At 35.0% G+C, this 22,996-nt stretch overlaps 1 non-coding gene across 1 annotated transcript; it reads right to left on the bottom strand.

The window, feature by feature from the left end:
- Nucleotides 1-18,097: 18,097 nt before the first annotated feature.
- LOC131223215 (small nucleolar RNA R71) lies at nt 18,098-18,204 on the bottom strand. Its single transcript, XR_009160343.1, has one exon. It is a non-coding gene; the product is annotated as a small nucleolar RNA R71 (small nucleolar RNA).
- Nucleotides 18,205-22,996: the final 4,792 nt, after the last annotated feature.

Raw genomic sequence — 22,996 nt, 5'->3', positions numbered from 1 at the left:
TTCTTTACAAACTGCCTTATACTTTTCTTGAAGTCTTGCAGCTTGAGTCTTGTCTTGTGAGCAGTTCTTGCATTCAAGATTGATCCTTGTACTTGTGAGCTTTGCTTGTTGTGAGCTTTAGCTTATTTATGAATGTTGATCCTTGAGAGAGCTTCACTTATGCAAGTTATATATAACAGTGATTTTGGCACCACAAATTTGACAACAGACAGGGATATAAACTATAACACTTACAATCTCCCCCTTTGTCAAATTAGTGACAAAACACATAACCAAGATAAACATAAAGTAAAACAACTGGTTAAAGAGTTATGAACCAGGTTGGCTTACCTGCAAATCAATATTCAATATTCAACATTCAACATTCAACCAGTTTCATTCAACAAGTTCAAACATACTCCCTCTGAGTAACATAACCAATGCTACTCCTCTCACAATCACATCGTTAAGAACAAACCATTCTCCCCCTTTTTGTCATAATATGACAAAGGAAACAACAATAAAGGAGAACTAAATAAAGGGATATATGAGAGTAAACATGAGGAGTTATGAGAGTATAGTAAAACAGAGATAGAGATACTCAGCATAGCTTCACATAGAATAAATATCCAGCAAAAACATAGATAGTATCCAACTCAAAATCAGTCAACCAAGTGCTAAGTTATAAAGTTATTACAGACCAAAAGTCTCATATAAACTAGTCAGAACTAGAACCAGATGACGGAGCAGGAATAGAGGGATCAAGTTGGTGCATGCCTTTGTTCAATCGCCTAAGATATTTGCGCATGTACTTGAATTGTAAATCATGAGCAACAGACATATTTTCCAACTTTACATTTATATTCTCAACTTTATCCTCTAATGCACTAAGACGTGCATCAACATCAGATGGTTCCAAATCTGGATCATTTGTTGAGTTAGAATCCAGTTCCTCAAAAATGTCATCCATATTAATGTCATCACCAGCTTCTTCATGACCACCACCACCACCACTACCTTGTTCAGGAAGAAGATCTAGCTTCATCTTATTAATATTAGTATTGTTGAAGATCAGATGATGGATTGGTGCCTCATCAACCGGCATATCGACTAACATATGTGTAGCCAATACAATCATTAAATAGGCAAAAGGAATGTCACTATGACCAGGATGGAGTCTAAACTGAAGAATGAAATGACAGATTAAGGATGGTAAACAAATCTTAGTACCATTGGAAATAGCATGGATAACACGAACCATAAATGAAGTCAAGTCAGATTTATTACCCGAACGAGGATACAGATTAGACACAAAGATTTTGTGGAGAATTCTGTACTTGGGTAACAAATACCTTGCGGGAAGCACATTCCCTTTTTGTGTCCATTGAACATCCATGTTGCACAAGTCTCTAGTGAGCATGCGTTTTTCAGCCATTGAGGGTTTATCAGTTAAGTTATGGATAGGAATACCCTCATCATTCACAGGAATGTCCATAAGGGCTGAAATTAAATGACGATCAATGTCAAAAGGCCCTTCTCTAGTAGATATTTTAAAAGTTAAATTATCCTGTGAAAAAGCACTAATACATGTAAACATGGATTGGGCAATGGACCGGTATGCAGGCCCACCCCAATGTAATAAGTTAACCCAACTTACAGCTTCAAGCATAGGAAGGATGTCAAAAGGTGCAATATGGTTAACATCAACAGGATTTTCAACAATAACATTTCGTAATCTAATGTCCCTAACATGTGATGGATCATCATTAGGAACAAGAAGATGACGCTTAGAGATAATGGTCGATCTGGAGGAAGAAGAAGGACCACGGGAAGTAGTTTTTCTACCTCTAGAAGCCATTTGCAACAAGGATATCAAGGGATTAAGAAGTTGCAAAGGATTGAGAAGTGGGTTTACTTAAAACAGATTTTTTAAAATCCAAACCCCAAATCTCAATGAAATCCAAAATAGAAAGCTTAAATCTTGAAAAGAAAACAATCTAGACACAAATCTGCAAGAAAAAAGTGATTTGGAACACTAACCTTGAAGAACATGAAAGATGGATTCGACAAGTCGAAGCACGGCTCCTCAGAGAAGAAAAATGAAATGAGGAAGAAAGCAAAAATCTCCAAATTTAAGTGATTCCCGAGTTCTACGACTGGTCGTGGATATCTACGACCGGTTGTCGGACGACTGGTCGAGTATACTCACGACAGGTCGAAGAATGAACAAAAATTCATATTTCTTGCAAATTATACAAAAATTGGAATTCAATCTAGCAAATATATACACTATAATACAAGTAGGCATAAATAATCATTTTAAAATGCACATGCCAAGATCAAATTTCATCTTTTTGAACCTTCTTTTATCGAGAGGTTTTGTGAAAATGTTAACTCGTTGATCTTCAGTAGGAATATATTCTAGAGATATAACTTTTCTTCTACTAATTCCCTTATATAATGAAATCTAATGTCAATGTGCTTAGTACGAGAATGCTGAATAGAATTTTTTGAAATATTTATCGCACTGGAATTATCACAATGTAATAACATAGAATCCTATTTAATTCCATAATCACTTAGCATTCGTTGCATCCAAACAAGCTGTGTACATGCATTACTGAGCTTCAGCTGTTGAAAGTGATATAGAATTTTGTTTCTTACTAAACCAAGAAACTAGACAATTTCCAATGTAAAAACAACCACCACTGGTTGATTTTCTATTATCTAGATTACCAGCCCAGTCAGCATCCGAGTACCCAGCTAATTGGACACTGGTCTCATGAGGATAACAGAGACTGAGATTTACAGTACTTGCGACATATCTAATAATTCGCTTGACAGCAATCAAGTGAGATTCTTTTGGATCAAATTGATATCTTGCGCAAATACCAACACTTAGAGAAATATCAGGTCTCCTAGCAGTTAAATATAACAAACTACCAATCATACTTTGATAAAGTTTTGAGTCAACATTTTTACCATTAGAGTCTTTTATGAGTTTCAGGGTAGTACTCATAGGAGTATCGAAATTCTTGTCATTCTCAAATCCAAATTTCTTGATTAGATTCAAAGCATACTTAGATTGAGAAATGAATATTCCTTCAGGTTGTTGCTTTACTTGCAATCCAAGGAAATAAGTCAATTCCCCAACCATGCTCATTTCGAACTGTGATTTCATCAAATCTGCAAACTCAGTAGTCAAGTCAGTACAAGTTGATCCATAAATGATATCATCAACATAAATCTGCACCATTAAGATATGATCATTATGTTTTTTAACAAACAGAGTTTTATCAACAGATCCCATTTGAAAATTATGACTTAAAAGAAATTTTGTTAGTTTCTCATACCATGCCCTAGGTGCTTGTTTTAATCCATAAAGTGCCTTTTTAAGGCGATATACATAATCAGTATTTTTGGAATCTTCAAAACCTATTGGCTGTTCAACATAGACTTCTTCATGTAAATCGCCATTTAGAAAAGCACTTTTCACATCCATCTGATAGATCTTTATCTTTCTAAAACATGCAATGGATATAAATAGTCTGATAGATTCAAGACGTGCTACTGGTGCAAAAGTTTCATCGAAATCAAACCCTTCAATTTGAGTATAACCTTGTACCACTAGTTTAGCCTTGTTTCTAATTATATTTCCACACTCGTCAGACTTATTTTTGAAAATCCATTTTGTTCCAATGATGTGTTTATCTTTAGGTCTTGGTACGAGATACCAAACATCATTTCTTACAAATTGGTTGAGTTGTTCTTGCATCACAACAATCCAGTTCTCATCAGTAAGAGCTTCTTTTATGTTAGATGGTTCTATTTGGGATGTAAAACATACATAATTACATATATCCTCAAGTGTCTATGGGTGCGAACACCGGTGAGAGGATTTCCAAGAATTTGTGTGGTTGGATGATCTTTAACAGTCCTCAACTCAGAATCAGTCTGATTCGATGAAGCATCGGGTTTATCAATGATTAGTACTTCATCATTATCTGAATTAGAAATTGGCGTGTTTAAGTGATCATCAATGACAACATTAATGGATTCTTGAATCACACCAGTCCTTTTGTTCAGAACCCTATAAGCTCGACTGTTTAAGGAATATCCTAGAAAAATACCTTCATCACTCTTCATATCGAATTTTCCCAAATTTTCAAGATCACGTAAAATATAGCACTTGCTGCCAAAAACTCGAAAGTATTTAACAGTAGGCTTTTTATTGAATCACAATTCGTAAGCCATTTTATTATTATCTTTGCTAGTGTAGACTCAGTTAATAATATAGCAAGCTGTGTTGACTGCTTCAGCCCAAAGATTTTTAGAGAGCTTCATGCTATTCAACTTGACATTAGCCATTTCTTGAAGCACCCTATTCTTTCTTTCTACAATTCCATTTTGTTGTGGAGTTTTGGGAGCAGAGAATTCATGTAATATTCCTTGGTCGGTACAGAACTTCTCAAAATTTCTATTCTCAAATTCAGATCCATGATCACTACGAATTTTACTGATTTGAGAAGATTTTTCAGTTTAAAACCTTTTGAAAACTTTTCTTACTTCTTCAAGGGTTTCAGATTTATCCCTTAAGAAGACTACCCAAGTGAATCTGGTAAAGTCATCAACTATTGCCAGGATATACTTTTTCCCACCACGACTTTCTGTTCTGGTAGGTCCTATCAGATCCATGTGGAGAAGTTCGAGTGGTCTTGATGTGGTATTTGAATTCATCTTTTTGTGTGAGTTCTTTGTTTGTTTGCCTATCTAGCACTCACCACATATTTTATCTAATTTTTGCAGTTTGGGTAAACCTCTTATAAGTTCTCGTTTACTCAGTCTATATAAATTTTGATAATGTACATGTCCAAGACGTTTGTGCCATAAATCAATCTCGTCTGTATGGACCATGTAGCATGTTTGATTAGATATGCTGGATTCGCTAATAATATAGCAATTTTCAGATGTTCTACGTCCAGTTAATATTACAGAACCCTTATTGTTTAGTATCTCACAGCTTTGATTAGAAAAACGAACACTATGGTTATTATCACATATTTGAGATATACTAAGCAAGTTATGTTTTAAGCTTTCAACATATAAAACATTTTTAAACACAGGAAGATTAAAAAGTTGAACCGTACCTTGGCCTATAATCTTGCAGTTGCTGCCATCACCAAATATGACTGAACCATCAGTCATATCTTTCAGATCCGTGAATAAAGCTTTGTCACCTGTCATATACCTGGAGCATCCACTGTCTATGTACCACTTTGAATGACTTGTTGCTTTGAAAGCAGTGTGAGCAACCAAGCAGGTAACTTTAGGAACCCATTTCATAACTGTTTTGGGTTTAGGAACATAGTTGGTCTTCTTTTGTGTATAGTTGTAGGAATGACCTATAGAGTTAGATTTTAAGAGCTCCTTGAGTAAATCAACTATCTTTTCAGCTAGTGAATTTCGTTCCTGATTAAAGTTGACATGGTTGCTTCTAGGTTTTTGAAAAGTTTTTGAATTTTTAGAAAAATCTTGATAAGTACTTTTCCCTTTTGAGTTTGAGGACTCTCCTTTAACAGACATAGGAGGAGTATACTTTTGTTTAGGAGGTAGATTTTTATCATAGCCCAACCCGGATCGATCGTCACATTTTCTTGATCCAGATAACAGTTTTTCTAACTTTGGATCACCTTGGGCATATTTCCATGTGTCCTTTAGACTCAGAAGAGAAGATACTTCAGTTTTAAGTTTCTCAATTTCAGATTTTAAATCAATAATTAGGGAGTTTTTGAATTCCAAATCGCATTTTGATTTTTCAAAACAATCTGAAATTTGTGATTTTTCTAAGACAAGTGATTCAAAACATTTTTGAGTTTAGAAAACTTTTCTTTTTGAAGTTTAAGTTTGACAGCAATTTTACAACTTTCCTTATATAGGGCATTGTAAGCGTCTTGAAGATCATCTTCATTTTCACATTCACTAAGATTTTCTTCACTTGTTGAGTCATTATCTGAAAATGTGAATTTGGCTAGAGTCATAAGAGCTTTAACCTCATTGCCCGACTCAGTTTCAGAATCTTCTGATTCAGAAGAACCTTTAGAATCAGATGATTCATCCCATGTAGCCAACATACCCTTCTTCTTGGGTTTGTCCCTTTTAGGACATCTATTTGCTAAGTGCCCATATTCTTGACAGTTGTAACATTGACTATCTTTCAAAGATTTTTGAGATTTGGGTCTAAACTTCTTTTTATAATTTGATTTTTGAAAATCAATCCTTTTCTTACTTTTGAAAATCTTGTAAAATTTCTTAGCTAAAAGAGCCATATCATCTTCCGAATCAGAATTTTCTTCTGAATTACATTTAGAAGATTTTAATGCGATCGATTTACTTTTAGGAGCTTTAAAGTTTAACTTGTAGGTTTGTAGAGAACCAACTAGTTCTTCTACCCTCATATTATCTGTATCACGAAGTTCCTGGATCGCGGTTACTTTAGAATTGAACCGTTCAGGAAGTGAGTGTAATATTTTTGCACATACTTTACTTTCTAAGATTTTATCGCCAAGACCCCACATTGAGTTTATAATGTCATTCAATCTAGTGTAAAAGTCCATAAACATTTCATTTTCCTCCATATGAATTTCTTCAAATCTGGTTGTGAGGAGTTGGACTTTAGATTTTTTGACAATTGTAGTACCCTCGTGTGTCATTTCTAATATATCCCAAGCTTGCTTTGCAGTATCATAGGAAATGATTCTTTTGAACTCATCCGGTGATAGTGCACAAGTAATTGCATTTAGTGCTTTAGCATTTGCACTACTCTCACTTTTCTGAAGAGTGGTCCATTGGTAATATGGTGTGACTTTCATAGATTTTGAACCATCAACCCAGTAACTTCCATGATAGGAGGTTTCCATTCAGTTGTTGTGGCTTGCCACACACTCTCATCCATTGATTTGAGGAAGATCCTCATTCTGGCTTTCCAATAGGCATAGTTGGAGCCATCAAAGGGTGGAGGCCTAGTGACTGAAAGGCTATCAAAATTTGACATCTTAAATAGCTTAAATCGTTAGCTCAGGAATTAAATCCAAAATAAAAAAGAGCTATTAGGCTCTGATACCACTTGAAAAGGCCTAGCTATATGTCCTAGAGGGGGGGTGAATAGGACAATGCCAAATAAAACTTATAACAGCGGAATTAAAAAGAATATGATAGCCAAAATAAATCACAATGCAAGAAAGTAAAATAACCTCAAAATCTAGATCTTGAGAGGTTGATACAAATGTTGTTCTAAGGACAACCTTACACCAAAAACCAGAGTTTATGGTAGGACAACCTTATTTCTAGAAAGATCTTTGTATCAAATCTCAAACCGAAGAGGAATACAGAAATAAATACAAACTGAATTGAAATAAATTGTAATCACAAATGTATTGTTCTAGGGACAGCCATGCACCATAAAAATGGCAGGGCAACCTTGCTGGAACAACTTTTAAAGGAAATTGAATAACAAGCTGATAAAGGAATAGCAGAAAATAAATTCTAAACTATTACAAAATTCTCACAATGCTTGAATTAAATGATTACAACAATCACCACCATACATACATCCCACAAAAGAATAATTAAAGATCAGAAGAATAAATCATTCAACCACAACACAAGGGACTATAGTGGTTCGCCTGTGTGTTCACCAACTGTTAAACAACAATCACACAGAATGCTACTCCACTCCTAATATTCTCACACAGGGGATATTAGCGTTCACTAACAAAATAGGTTTTCCCAGGTTTACCCAAAACCTTTACAATTGTGTCTTTGTCTGTGGGCTTACACAATTAAAAAATCCCACTTCTGAGTTTTCCTGGCTCGCCTCAGATAACCAATACAACAAGATTTTTCTGGCAAATCTTGAAAGAAACCAAAACAGAAAGGAATTTACAATTAAATGTAAAATACCTAATTATCTCCTTCGTTGTAACAGCCGGTATAACCAAATCAGAGTAGATGATTGAATGTCCAAGTTCAATGTCCAGTACTCAATTACAATGGTTCTAATTCTAATAGATTTTAAATTAAACCAAATAGGGCTTGCCTTAATTGATTTTGATTCCAAAGAAAGGGAATAACAATTCCTCTTATCAAATTAGATTGGAATAGCATAAACAAAATCAATTAAATAAAGCTAAGGAAAGAGAATATTAAATAAGCACACTTAGCTTAGATGGAGCACAGAATTATCTCTCAGAAGTTCGACGAAGATTGGCTTGAATGGATTAATTAATTTGATGATTTCTTCTGAGATTCGTGCACTATTTATAGGTGAGCAGATCGCGTCTTCGACTGGTCTAAGGAGCTCTTCGACTAGTCGAAGTAATAACAGATATTTAAAAGATCCGGCGGGATAAGTTTTAACCGTTCTACGACTGGTCGAAGGTTTCCTTCGACTGGTCGTCGGTCACCTTCGACTGGTCAAAGATCTCCTTCGACTGGTCAAAGAACCTGAAAAACATCGCTGGATTTTGAGTTGAAGATTTTTGACTGGTCGAAGATGCAGTTGACACTGTTCCTTCGACTGGTCGAACAGATTCCTGGACTAGTCGAAGCCTAACAGATTTTATCCGAAATCTGTAACAAACTCACGACTGATCGAGGAATTTCTTAGACTAGTCGAAGCAACTCTAGGACTAGTCGAAGAAGGCCTAGGACTAGTTGAAGGACAGACCAAACTCATGCAAAATAAATATTCGATTTATGTATCCAAAATGACCTACTTCTAAGGTTAGTTAAACCTCAACCATGAAGTAAGGACATTGAAACATTAGGAACTAGTGACCTTGAAGTATGAGCCTTGAAGTCTTGATGTAGTTGAAATCTTGATGTAGCTCAATCTTGAAAGTGTCTTGAGTTCTTTACAAACTGCCTTGTACTCTTCTTGAAGTCTTGCAGCTTGAGTCTTGTCTTGTAAGCAGTTCTTGCATTCAAGATTGATCCTTGTACTTGTGAGCTTTGCTTGTTGTGAGCTTTAGCTTGTTTATGAATGTTAATCCTTAAGAGAGCTTCACTTATGCAAGTTATATATAACAGTGATTTTGGCACCACAAATTTGACAACAGACAGGGATATAAACTATAGCACTTACAATCATATCATGTGATACTACAAAGCAAGCCTGGGGTATATTAGAAATGACACAAAAGGGTACTACAATTGTCAAAAAATCTAAAGTCCAACTCCTCACAACCAAATTTGAAGAAATTCATATGGAGGAAAATGAAATGTTTATGGACTTTTATACTATATTAAATGACATTATAAACTCAATGTGGGGTCTTGGCGATAAAATCCCAGAAAGTAAAGTGTGTGCAAAGATACTGCGCTCACTTCCTAAACGGTTCAACTCTAAGATAACTGCGATCCAAGAACTTCGTGATACGGATAATATGAGGGTAGAAGAACTAGTTGGTTCTTTACAAACCTATGAGTTAAATTTTAAAGCTCCTAAAAGTAAATCTATCACTCTTAAATCTTCTAACTTTGATTCTGAAGATGATATGGCTCTTTTGGCGAGAAAGTTTTACAAGATTTTCAAGAGTAAAAAGAGGGTTGATTTTCAAAAATCAAATGATAAGAAAAGATCAAAACCTAAATCTAAAACTTGGAAGTCTTTGAAAGATAGTCAATGTTATAACTACCAAGAATATGGGCATTTAGCAAACAAATGTCCTAAAAAGGACAAACCCAAAAAGAAGGGTATGTTAGCTACTTGGGATGAATCGTCTGATTCTAAAGCTTCTTTTGAATCAGAAGATTCTAAAACCGAGTCGGGCCATGAAGTTAAAGCCCTTATGACTCTTGCCAAATTCACTTTTTCAGATTATGATGATTCAACTAGCGAAGAAAATTTGAATAGTGATTATGAAAATGAAGTTGATCTTCAAGACGCTTACAATGCCTTATACAAGGAAAGTTGTAAAATTGCTGTCAAACTTAAACTTTAAAAAGAAAAGTTTTTAAACTCAAAGAATGTTTTGAATCTCTTATTTTAGAAAAATCCCAAATTTCATATTGTTATGAAAAATCAAAATGCGATTTAGAATTCAAAACCTCCCTGATTGAAAATCTGAAATCTGAAAATGAGAAACTTAAAAATGAGGTACCTTCTTTTTTGAGTTTAAAGGATACATGGAGGTATGTCAACGGAGATCCAAAGTTAGAAAAACTTTTATCCAGATCTAGAAAATGTGGCAACAAATCTGGGTTGGGCTATGATAAACATGTTCCTCCTAAACAAAAGTATACTCCTCCTAAGTTTGTGAAAGGAGAGTCCTCTAACTCAAGAGGGAAAAATACTAGTCAAGGTTTTTCTAAAAATACAAAAGCTTTTCAAAAACTAAAAAGCAGTTATGTCAACTTCAAAAATCAGAACAGAAACCTACTAGCTGAAAAGATAGTTGATTTACTCAAGGAGCTCTTAAAATCTAACTCAGTAGGTCATTCTTATAATAACAGATAGAAGAAGGCCAACTATATTTCCAAACTCAAAATAGTTCTGAAATGGGTTCCTAAGGTTGCCTGCTTGGTTGCTCACACCGTTTTCAAAGCTACAAGCCATTCAAAGTGGTAGATAGTGGATGCTCTAGGCATATGACAGACGACAAGGCTTTATTCACCGATTTTAATGATATGACTGATGGGTCAGTTACTTTGGCAATGGAAGCAATTGCAAGATTATGAGCCAAGGTACGATTCAACTCTATAACCTTCCTTTGTTTAAAAATATTTTCTATGTTAAAGGTCTGAAACATAATCTTCTAAGCATATCTAAAATCTATGATAATAATCATAGTGTACGGTTTTCTAATCAAAGCTGTGAGATTCTAAACAACAAGGGTTCAGTAATACTAACTAGACGTAGAACATCTAAAAACTGCTATATTGTTAATGAATCCAGCTCATCTAATTAATCATGTTACATGGTCCATACAGATGAGACTGATTTGTGGCACAAACGTCTTAGACATATACACTACCAAAATCTATATAGATTGAGCAAATGGGAACTTATAAGAGGTCTACCCAAACTAAAAAAAATAGATAAAATATGTGGTGAATGCCAGATTGGGAAACAAACGAGGAACTCACACAAAAAGGTGAATTCTAATACCACATCAAGACCACTCGAGCTTCTCCATATGGATCTTGTAGGACCTACCAGGATGGAAAGTCGAGGTGGCAAAAGATATATCTTGGTAATAGTAGATGACTTTACCAGATATACATGGGTTATCTTCTTAAGGAACAAATCAGAAACCCTTGAAGAAGTGAAAAAGGTTCTCAAAAGGATTCAAACTGAAAAAGGTTCTCAAGTCAGTAAGATTCGTAGTGATCATGGATCTGAATTTGAGAATAGCGGTTTTGAGAAGTTCTGTATTGACTAGGGAATATTACATGAATTCTCAGCACCCAAAAATCCTTAACAAAATGGTATAGTTGAAAGAAAAAATAGAGTGCTTCAAGAAATGGCTAATGTCATGTTGAATGGTATGCAGCTCTCTAAGAATCTTTAGGCTGAAGCAGTCAATACAACTTGTTATATCATTAACCGAGTTTACATTAGTAAAGGTAATAATAAAACGGCTTACGAAATGTGGTTCAACAAAAAGCCTACTGTCAAATACTTTCGAGTTTTTGGCAGCAAGTGCTCATTGTACGTGATCGTAAAAATCTGGGAAAGTTTGATACGAAGAGTGATGAAGGGATCTTTTTAGGATACTCTTTAAACAGTCGAGCTTATAGGGTTTTGAACAAAAGGACCGATGTAATTTAAGAGTCTATCTATGTAGTCATTGATGATCAATTAAACACACCGGTCTCAAGTTCAGATAATGATGAAGTTCTAGTAATTGATAAATCTGATACTCCATCTAATCAGACTGATTCTAAACTGAGGACTGCTAAAGATCATCCAACCATACAGATTCTTGGAAACCCTCTCACTGGTGTTCGCACTCGTAGACAACTTGAGGATATGTGTAATTACATATGTTTTACATCCTAGATAGAACCATCTAACGTCAAAGAAGCTCTTACTGATGAAAACTAGATTGTTGCGATGCAAGAAGAACTTAACTAATTTTTGAGAAATGATGTTTTGTATCTCGCACCTAGACCTAAAGATAAACACATCATTGGAACCAATTGGATTTTCAAAAATAAGTCTAACGAGCTTGGCAATATAATTAGAAACAAGGCTAGGCTAGTGGTACAAGGTTACACTCAAATTGAAGGTATTGATTTTGATGAAACCTTTGCACCAGTAGCACGTCTTGAATTAATTAGACTCTTTATATCCATTGCGTGTTTTAGAAATTTTAAGATTTACCAAATGGATGTGAAAAGTGCATTTTTAAATGGCGATCTGCATGAGGAAGTCTATGTTGAACAACCGATGGGTTTTGAAGACCCCAAAAATGCTGATCATGTGTCTCGCCTTAAAAAGGCACTTTACGGTTTAAAACAAGCTCCTAGGGCATGGTACGAGAAACTAACAAAGTTTCTATTAAGCCATGATTTTCAAATGAGATGTGTTGATAAGACTCTGTTTATTAAAAAGCATAATGATCATATTTTAATAGTACAGATTTATGTTGATGATATCATTTATAGATCTACCTATACTGACATGTCTATTGAGTTTGTAGATTTGATGAAATCTCAGTTTGAAATAGCATGGTTGGGGAATTGAATTATTTCCTTGGGTTGCAAGTTAAGCAAAAACCTGATGGAATGTTTATTTCTCAATCTAAATATACTCTGAATTTGATTAAGAGATTTGGATTTGAGAATGGTAACAACTTTGATACTCCTATGAGTACAACTTTGAAACTCTCAAAAGATTCTAAAGGTAAAAACGTGGATCCGAAATTATATCGGAGTATGATTGGTAGTTTACTGTATTTAACTGCTAGTAGACCCGATATTACTCTAAGTGTTGGTATTTATGCTAGATATTAGTTTGATCCTAAACAGTCACACTTGACTGCTGTCAAGTGGATTATACGATATGTCGCAAGTATTGTTAATCTCGGTCTCTAGTATCCACATGAGACTAGTGTTCAATTAGCTGGGTACTTGGATGCTGACTGGGCTGGTAATCTTAATGATAGAAAATCAACTAGTGGTGGTTACTTTTATATTGGAAATTGTTTAGTTTCTTCGTTTAGTAAGAAATAAAGTTCTATATCACTTTCAACAGCTGAAGCTGAATATATCGCAGCTGGTAATGCGTGTACACAACTTGTTTTGATGAAACGTATGCTAAGTGATTATGGAATTAAACAGGATTCTATGTTATTATATTATGATAATTCCAGTGCCATAAATATTTCAAAAAATCCAATTCAACATTCTCGTACTAAGCACATTGACATTAGATTTCATTATATTTGAGAATTAGTAGAAGAAAAGGTTATATCTTTGGAATATATCCCTACCGAGAATCAATGTGCTGACATTTCCACTAAACCATTAGACAAAAGAAGGTTTAACAAAATGAAATTTGATCTTGGCATGTGCATTTTAAAATGAGTATTTATGCCTATTTGTATCATATTGTATATATTTGCTTGATTAGATTTCAAATTTTGTATATATTGCTGGAAATCGGATTTTTTTTGGCCGGTACTTGACCAATTGTGAGTATACACGACCAGTCGTGAATCGCATGAATCACTTCAAATTGGGAGAAATACTTCATCTTCTTCATTTCCTCTTCACTCTCCAATGGGCCGACGCATGACTAGTTGAACCCTTCCTTCAAAATCTTCAAGGTTAGTGCTCCATTTGCATTTTTCTTGTAGATTTGAGTCTAGATTTCTTCTAATTTTCTCTTGAAGTTATCTATTTTAAATTTCTTTGAGATTTGGGGTTTTTCTTAGGTAAAATCTGATTTGAGAAAACCCACTTCTCAATCCTTTACAACTCTCTATTTCCTTGAAATCCTTGTTGCAAATGACATCTATAGGAGAAAGACAACATCCCGTGGTCCATCTTCTTCCTCCAGATCGGCCCCTATTACTAAGCATCATCTTCGAGCTCCTGAGGATGATCCATCTTATGTTCGGGACATCAGATTGCATAACGTTATTGTTTAACATCCTGTTAATACTAATCATGTTGCTCCTTTTGATATCCTTCCTATGTTTCAAGCTGCAGGTTGGGATAACTTATTACATTGGGGTGGGCCAGTATATCGGTCCATTGCTCATTCCATGTTCTCATGCATATGTGATTTTTCATTGAAAAAATTGTCTTTTAAGATAGCCACAAGAGAAGGACCATTTGACATTGATCGTCATTTGATTTCAGCTCTTATAGAAATTCCTATAAATGATGATGGCATTCTTATCCATACGTTATCTGAAAAACCCTCAGTATCTGAAAAACGTATGCCCACTAAAGATTTATGCAATTTGGATGTTTAATGGACACATAAATGGAATGCATTTCCCTCAAAGTATCTGTTACCCAAATACAGAGTTCTTCACAAAATCTTTATGTCTAACTTGTATCCTCGATCGGGTAATAAATCTGAATTGACTTCCTTCATGGTTCGTGTCCTTCATGCTGTTGCCAGCGGTGCTCATATTTGTCTACCATCCTTGATTTGGCACCCCATTATTTAGTTTCGACTCCATCCAAGTCACAGTGACATTCCTTTTGGTTATTTGATGATTGTGTTGGCTACGCATATGTTAGTCGATATACCGGTTGGAGAGGCCCCTATCCATCATCTGATATTTAACAATTCCAATATCAATAATATGAAGCTTGATTTCCTTCCTGATCAAGGTGCTAGTGTTGGCAATGCTGAAGCTGAACATGAGGAAGAAACTAGTGATCTTCCTCCTGATGATATCAACATGGATGATATTTTTTACGAACTTGAATCTGACTCTACAACTGATCTAGAACATGAGCCTTCTGAGTTTAATGCACGTCTGCGTGCATTGGAAGATAAGGTTGAGAATATGAATGTTAAGATGGAAAACATGTTTGTTGCCCATGATTTACAATTCAAGTATATGCACAAATATCTTAGGCGCTTGAACAAGGGCATGCATCAACTTGATCCTTCCATCCCTTCTCCTTCATCTGGTTCAGATTAGTTCTTTTAAGTTTGCTAGTATGTTATAACTTTATTACTCTTGCACTAGCTTAACTGGTTTTGAGATTGTAGCTATCTTTGACTTAGCTCAGTTTATGAATTATGTGGGTTGTTTATGCTAGTTACTCATATCTTGTCTTGTTACCTCTCATATATCTCTTTACTTCTGTCTCCTCAGTCATCTGTTCTGTGCTTCCTTTGTCCTCTTGTGACAAAAGGGGGGAGAATGGATATGAAAATGTATGTGTTTAATGATTATGTTATGAGGAGGGAGTAGCATTACATTACGTTTAGGGGAGTTTGATGTATGTTACTCAGGGGGAGTATGTGCAGAGAGGTGGACTATATGTTATGTTGAATATTGATTTACAGGTTTGTAAGATCATGCTATAGGTTTGCAGGATCATGTTAGTATGCCAATTGATAACAACTGGTGTATGATTCTTTAATCAGATATTCTGCGTTATGTAACATATCTTAGAAGTGTGTTTTGTCACTAATTTGACAAAGGGGGAGATTGTAAGTGTTATAGTTGATAGCCCCTTTTTGTTGTCAAATTTGTAGTGCTAAAGACACTGTTATGAAGCTTGCGTATGTGAATAACAAAGCTCTACTCAAGATCAGCTTTGATTGACAAGCACTGTTCACAAGTCAAGATCTCAAGAAGCTTTCAAGTTTGAACTGCATCAAGACTTCAAGCTTCACTACTTTCAAAGGTCTCTCATCTCCTATTTTCAATGTCCTTACTTCACTATTGAGGTATGAATGACCTTAGGCTGACCTTTAGAGTAAGCCATTCTGGATACATAATTCATATGTTTTATATAAGTGAGTTTAGGTTATTCTAAGTCTAGTCCTGGACCTTGTTTGACTAGTCCTAGCACTGCTTCGACCTATCTAAGAATTTTCTAGATCAGTCATAAGTTTGTTGCAAAATTCAAAAATTTTCTGTTAGGCTTTGACTAGTCTTAGGGTCTGTTCGACTAGTCGTATAAACAGTATCGACTATTGCTTCGACCAATCGTAGACCTACGACTCAATGTACAGTATTGAAATTTGACTATCTTCGACTAGTCGTGAGCAACCTATGACCAGTCAAAGGAGACTTACGACCAGTCATGAAACCGTTAGATCTTATCGCGCCCGAATTTTCAAATATTTGTTGGTTCTATGACCAGTCGTAGAGTTCTTTAGACCAGTCGAAGACGTGATTTGCTCACTATAAATAGAGCACGAATCTCAGAATTAAACATGAAAATTCAAGCTACTTTAATTTGTCCTCATGAGAGATAAGTCTGTGCTCCATTTTAAGCTAAGTGTGCATATTTAATATTCTCTTTCTTTAGCCTTTCTTATTTAATTTTGTTCCTATTTTCCAATCTTATTTGAAAATAGGAATTGCCATATTCCGTTTTCTTGGAATCAAAATCAAATAGAGCTACGACCCATTTGGTTTAATTTAAAATCTATTAGAACCTAGAACCATTATAAAGTGAGTATTGGACATTGAACTTTGACATTCAAATCTCTAATCCGACTTGGTTCTTCTGGGCTGCTACAATGAAGGAGAAATTCAGGTATTTTACGTTTATGTAATTTACTTTCATTTGGTTCTCTTTTGGGATTTGCCAGAAAAATCTCATTGTATCGGTTATCTGAGGAGAGTGAGGAAAACTCAGAGGAGGGTTTTTTTTTTAATTGTGTAAGCCCATAAAGAAAGATACAATTGTGAAGGTTTTAGGTGAACCTGGAAAACCTATCTTTAATAGTGAATGCTAATATCCCCTGTGTGAGGATATTAGGAGTGGAGTAGTGTTGTGTGGCTATTTATTAACAGTTGGTGTACACACAGGCGAACCACTATAATCCCTTGTGTTTTGTGGTTGCGTGATTTATATTTCATATCATTAATTATTCATTTGTGAGATGTATATGTGGATGTGAATGTTATAATCTTTTTATTTCAAGCTTAGTGGGGAATGTTGTAATAATTTAGATTTATATTTCTGCAATTTATTCCTTGCTATCTCTTTATCAGTTTGAGCTTCAGTTTCTCTATTTGTTCTAGTAAGGTTGCCCTGCCATTTTTATGGTGCATGGTTGTCCTTAGAACAATCAATATTTTGAGATTGCATTCCACATTTGTGTATTGATATATTTATTTGGCTATCTCTCTTTCTTTATTTCCGTTGTATTTATTTTAAATTTGGTATATTCCTATTCACCCCCCCCCCCCCCCCCCTCCTGGACATATAGGCTTGGCCATTTCATCTTATGCGAACTAGGCTATAAATATGGGTTTCTTAGGCCCTTTTTAGGATATCTAGGGTTTGGAGGATCAAAGCAAAAGGGTGGAGCCATCATCCAAGAGTTTCTTCTTCCCTTCTTCCTAGTTTTTAATGATTTCTTTGTGGATTTTAGATCCAATCATGTCTATGATTGGATAAACCTCTTAGCTAGGGCTAAGAGGTGAAGCTTGTAACTTGTTGGGATGTTTTTCTTATTTTGATTCTTGTTGTTATTGAACTTCTTTGATTTTAATTTGATATTTAAGGAATACTTTCAGTTTTTAATGGTTTGTTATGACTTAAAGTACAATAGATCTGCAATAGTTATGAGTATCTTCTTTTTCTTATTTTAAGATTGTGGGATTAGTGAATCCTGTTGTTAGTCATCATCTCCAGGGCATGGAGTGATCCAACTCATTCTAAAGTTCCATGGACTTGAATATGAAAGTCCGAACTTACACATGAAAGAGTTTGGTGAGATAATGCCACTTTATATTTTCCTAATGTGTCTGAGGACACGGTCAGGCTGAAACCTTTTCCCTTTTATTTGAAAGAAAAAGCTAATACGTGATTGCATTCACTATATCCATGATCTATTTGCAGATGGAACGACATGACATGGGAGTTCATAAAGAAATTATTCTCATATAATAAAACGAATACTCTTAGAAAGTCAATCATGAACTTTGCCTAAAAGGAAGATGAAACATTCTTCCAATATTGAGAGTGGTTCAAGGATCTTGTCAGTTCATGCCCACAACACGGTTTTGAAACATGGCGCATAACAAGTTTCTTCTACGATGGACTGACATCTTCCATGCGCCAAATGGTCGAGACAATGTGCAATGGGGAATTCATGAGCAAAGATGTCAATGATGTGTGGGACTATTTTGATAAACTTGCTGAAAACACACAGTCATATAACATCTCCCCTAGACCCATTACTACTTCTAAGCATACCCAATCAAAGTAGAGGGTCGGAATATACTTGTTAAAAGAGGAAGACGATCTAAATGCTAAAGTGGCCAATTTCATAAGGAAACTCAAGGCCATGAAACTTAAGAAGGATAAGTCTAAGGAAGTTGTCTATGGTATTTGTGCTCATAATGTTCATACGACAAAAAATTGTCCAACAATACCTGCTTTTCAAGAAATATTGAATGAGTAATCGAATGCCGTAAACAACTACTAAAGACCCTTCAAAGGACTCACTTCAAACACATACAACTCAAGTTCGAGAAATCATCCAAACTTCAACTGGAGGAATAGACAAACTACTACTCTGCAAGGAATCCCTAACCAATTTTTAAATCAAGGGAAACCTCAAGAAAAATTGGTTTAAAATCCCACACAAACTCAATAGCTCATCTAGTAAAGTACTCTCCAAGCCTTATAGGAACTTACTAAGGCTATACATAAGATAGACTCATGTATTATGGTTATGGAGAAAGGGATCCTTCCAGCTCAACCTATCCCCAATCCTAAACCACAATACGGAGTTAGTGACCCAAGCTCTTCAAATTCAATGGAGCAAGTCAAGTCTATCACCACTCTTAGAAGTGGAAATATAATTGACAAATCTATTTTGGTAAGGGCTGAAAAGTCTAAGGACCCAGAAGAAGACATAGATGATAGACCTAGTACTACTCCACATGGATTAGAACTAGAACCTCTGACCAAGATGATTGCTCCATTCCCCCAATGGTTGATTGCACCAAAACTTCTAGCCAACTCACAAGATATTCTAGAGGTATTGAAACAAGTGAAGGTCAACATCCTTCTTTTGGATGCCGTGAAACAAATTCCCTCCTATGCGATGTTTCTAAAAGACTTATGAAAAGGCCAAGCTAAACGTCTTAAAGGGGGGGCATACGATTATGCCAAATAAAAAAAAATTGTGGAATTGAAAGAAAGATATCATAATTAAATAATAAAGAAACACAAGTAAATAGTAACCTCAAATGTACTAGTCCTAAGAAGTTGATACAAACTTAGTTCTAAGGACAACCTAACATCAAAAACCAAACGCTTATGGCAGGACAACCTTACTAAAACATTTGTAAGTATCAAAAACCCAAACCAATAAAGAGGCAAAGAAAATAAACTAAGTTATTACAACATTCTCACAGGAGCATAAAATAAATTACACCATTCACCACAACTGGTAAAAATAAATTACAACATTCACACACATAAGCACATTTAATCATCCACGACAACTCCAGGAATTATAGTGGTTCATTTGTGTGTATACCAACTATTAGAAAAAAGCCACATAACTACTCCACTCCTAATATCCACTCTCTCGGGATATTAGCGTTCACTATGAAACAGGTTTTCCAAGGTTCACCTTAAAACCTTCACAATTGTGTCTTTAGTTGGGCTTACACAATTACAAAAAACCCCACACTATGAGATTTTCTGGATTACCTTAGACAAAACCAAAATGAGATTTTCTGGTACAACCTCACAAACCAAACCACAAAAGATGTACAAAATATAAATGGTACTTATCTGAAAATTCTCCTTCTGAAGAAGCCCGATAGAACCAATTTGAAGTAGACGAAGATGTTCAATGTCTAGTCTCACAGATGAAAAGGTTCTAGTTCTAAATGATTTTTAATTAAATTAACCTAGGCTAGCTTGATTTGATTTTGATCTCAAGAAAGGATAAAATATAAGTCCTTTCTTGATATAAGATTGGAATGAAGATCACAAAATCAAATTATAAAATTTAATTAAAGAGAATCTAAAATGAACACAATATAACTTTAAAAAATTAAAAAAAAAAAACTTCTCTCAGATTGGTGTCTTGATTTTGCTTAGAATGAATGAATAAATTCTGAAATTTGTGCTCTATTTATAGGTGAAAATACTGTTCACTTGATTGGTCTAAGGGTCAGATCGACTGGTCGAAGGACCAACAAAATTTTAAATTTTTTGGCGTAATAAGATAAGACCGTTACTTGACTAGTCAAGTGGCTTACTTGACTGGCAGAGTGGCCTGCTCGACTGGTCGAGTGGGACTAAAAAAGCTTACTGGACTTTGAGTTGAGCTTGCACGACTGGTCGAGCATTGATTACTCGATTGGTCGAGCAGTCTCCAGGACTAATCGAGAGTCCAACAGGAAAGTTTGAAAAATTGTAACATACCTTAGATTGGTCGAGAAAACTCTTAGACCGGTCGAGCCAGTACTTGGACTAGTCAAACAATGACTAAGACTAGTCGAGAAAATGACCTGTAAACTTATGAAATGACCCACATAAAATATGCAATGAATAGAACTTAACCTATAGTCAATCTAGGGTCATTCATACCTTGTTTGTGAGTTGGAGCAATTGAAACATCATTTGCTACAGAATATTGAATTCTTGTGATATGAGAAGGTTGAGTTCAATCTCTTGAACTTGAGCTTGAGTTATGCTTGAGTTCTTAAGTCTTTAGCATACAGTATTTGAACTTCAAACTTGAACTTGAGTTCTTGAGCCTTAGTTCTTGAATTTGAGCTTGAAACCATGAACTTCAACAATCTTCTCTTTAACTTGAAAATGAATGCAAGTTCAACGAAGATGCAGACAACTTTAAAATGCACAAACCTGATCAATTCAACTCAAAGTATGGTACAAATTTTAAATGGTTTAGCACAACAAAATTTGACAACTCTTCGGGTGTTAGATTTACATTATAACATTTACAATCTCCCCCTTTGTCAAATTTGTGTCAAAACCAAATAAGGAATCATACACAATATAAAGAATCATGCACCAATAAAGATTCATGCACCAGTTATATGCATAATAACGAATCATGCACCATATGAGCAACAAATGATCAATAGTCTCGACTCCCCCTCAATCCAGGAGAGGTGATTTACAGAACCTTTTGCAGAACCTATAAAAAGAAATTTCATACATCCCTACATTCCATATTCCTATATTCCACAATCATCTCCACAATTTCTCCCCCTCACTACCAAAAAAGGGGTAAAGGCTACGGACTAAAACCGTATCCATAGACCTATGGCTACGGTTTTAGTCCATAGCACGACCGTAGTCATAGGTTCCGTAACAATAGGTCTTGAACCTATGGCTACAAATAATATCCGTAGCTGTTTGTGGTTTTCGCTACAGATATAATCCGTAGCAATTATATATGTAGCGAAAACCACAAACAGCTACGGATATTATTTGTAGCTAAAAATTCGTAGCAATAGGCCAAATTTAATAATAGCTACAGTTGTCAGATAAACGGCTATGGTCAATATCCGTAGCTATTTTGTACATATATATATAATCATTTGTTCATTCAATTACCACCTGCATAATCATTCATTCATTCCATTGCAATCAATTACAATCATTCATTCATTCAATTACAATCCTTCATTCAATCAATTACAATTACAATTATAATAATGCTGAAAATACAAATCTTTGGCTTCATTAGAGAAATTTACTCGACTTCACCTTGAAATTTCAATAATAAAGAATTGAAAGAGAAGATATATTTTAATGGTATGATATTTTTTTCACAAGTAAATAGGCCTTTTCCAGTCATCACCCACCTGAAGAATCAAAAACCGATTGTTGTCCAAGTCCACTCCTTTTCCTTTCAATTTCTTAGTGACCTCTATAAAATTACTTCCACGGTCATTTATGTAGTACTTTGAAGAGTTGTCTCAAAATGCAACTCTAGTAATGACAAAGTCACTTCCTGCAACAGCTTCGTATATTCCATCATCCTACAAATAGTCATGGCATTCACAAATCAGAATGACCATTGGGGGAAAGAAAAATAAAGTGAAAGAAGTACATCATGTATAATCATTTTTTTCTTAATGAAGAAATAAAAACTCAAAGAAGAATTAAATTGACACAAAAGGAATGGTCTCACCATATGGTTTGTGGGTTTAGGTTAGGGAGTTGAGATTAAGATTAGGTGTAGGTTTAGGTTTAGGGATTTGAGAATACATTTAAGTTTTAGGTTTAGGTTTAGGCTTTAGGTTTAGGTTATAAGTTTTAAGTTTAGGGAATTGAGAATAGGTTAAGGTTTAGATTTAGGAAATTGGGTTCGGGTTCGGGATCGAGTATAGGTTTGGGTTTTCAAGTTTAGGTTTAGGTTTAGGTTAGGGAGTTGAGATTAGGATTAGGTGTAGGTTTAGGTTTAGGGATTTAAGAATACACTTAGGTTTTAGGTTTAGGTTTAGGTTTTAGGTTACAAGTTAAGGTTTAAGTTTTAGGTTTAGGTTAAGGTTAGGTTATAGGTTATAAGTTTAGGTTATAGGTTATAGGTTAAGGTTTTAGGTCATAGGTTTTGGTTTAGGTTAAGGTTATAGGTTTAGGTAAAGGTTTAGGTTTAGGTTTAGGTTAAAGTTTAAGTTTAGATTATAAGCTATAGGTTTAGGGAATTGAGAATAGGTTAAGGTTTAGGTTTAGGAAATCGGGTTCGGGTTCGGGATGGGGTTTAGGTTTGGGTTTTCAAGTTTAGGTTTAGGTTTAGGTTAAGGTGTTGAAATTAGGATTAGGTGTAGGTTTAGGTTTAGGGATTTGAGAATACATT

This window comes from Magnolia sinica, chromosome 1 (assembly GCF_029962835.1).
Source record: "Magnolia sinica isolate HGM2019 chromosome 1, MsV1, whole genome shotgun sequence".
In the NCBI taxonomy this organism is placed as follows: Eukaryota; Viridiplantae; Streptophyta; class Magnoliopsida; order Magnoliales; family Magnoliaceae; genus Magnolia; species Magnolia sinica.
Note: the sequence above shows the minus strand (reverse complement) of the source record. Positions and strands in the feature narration are given on the sequence as shown.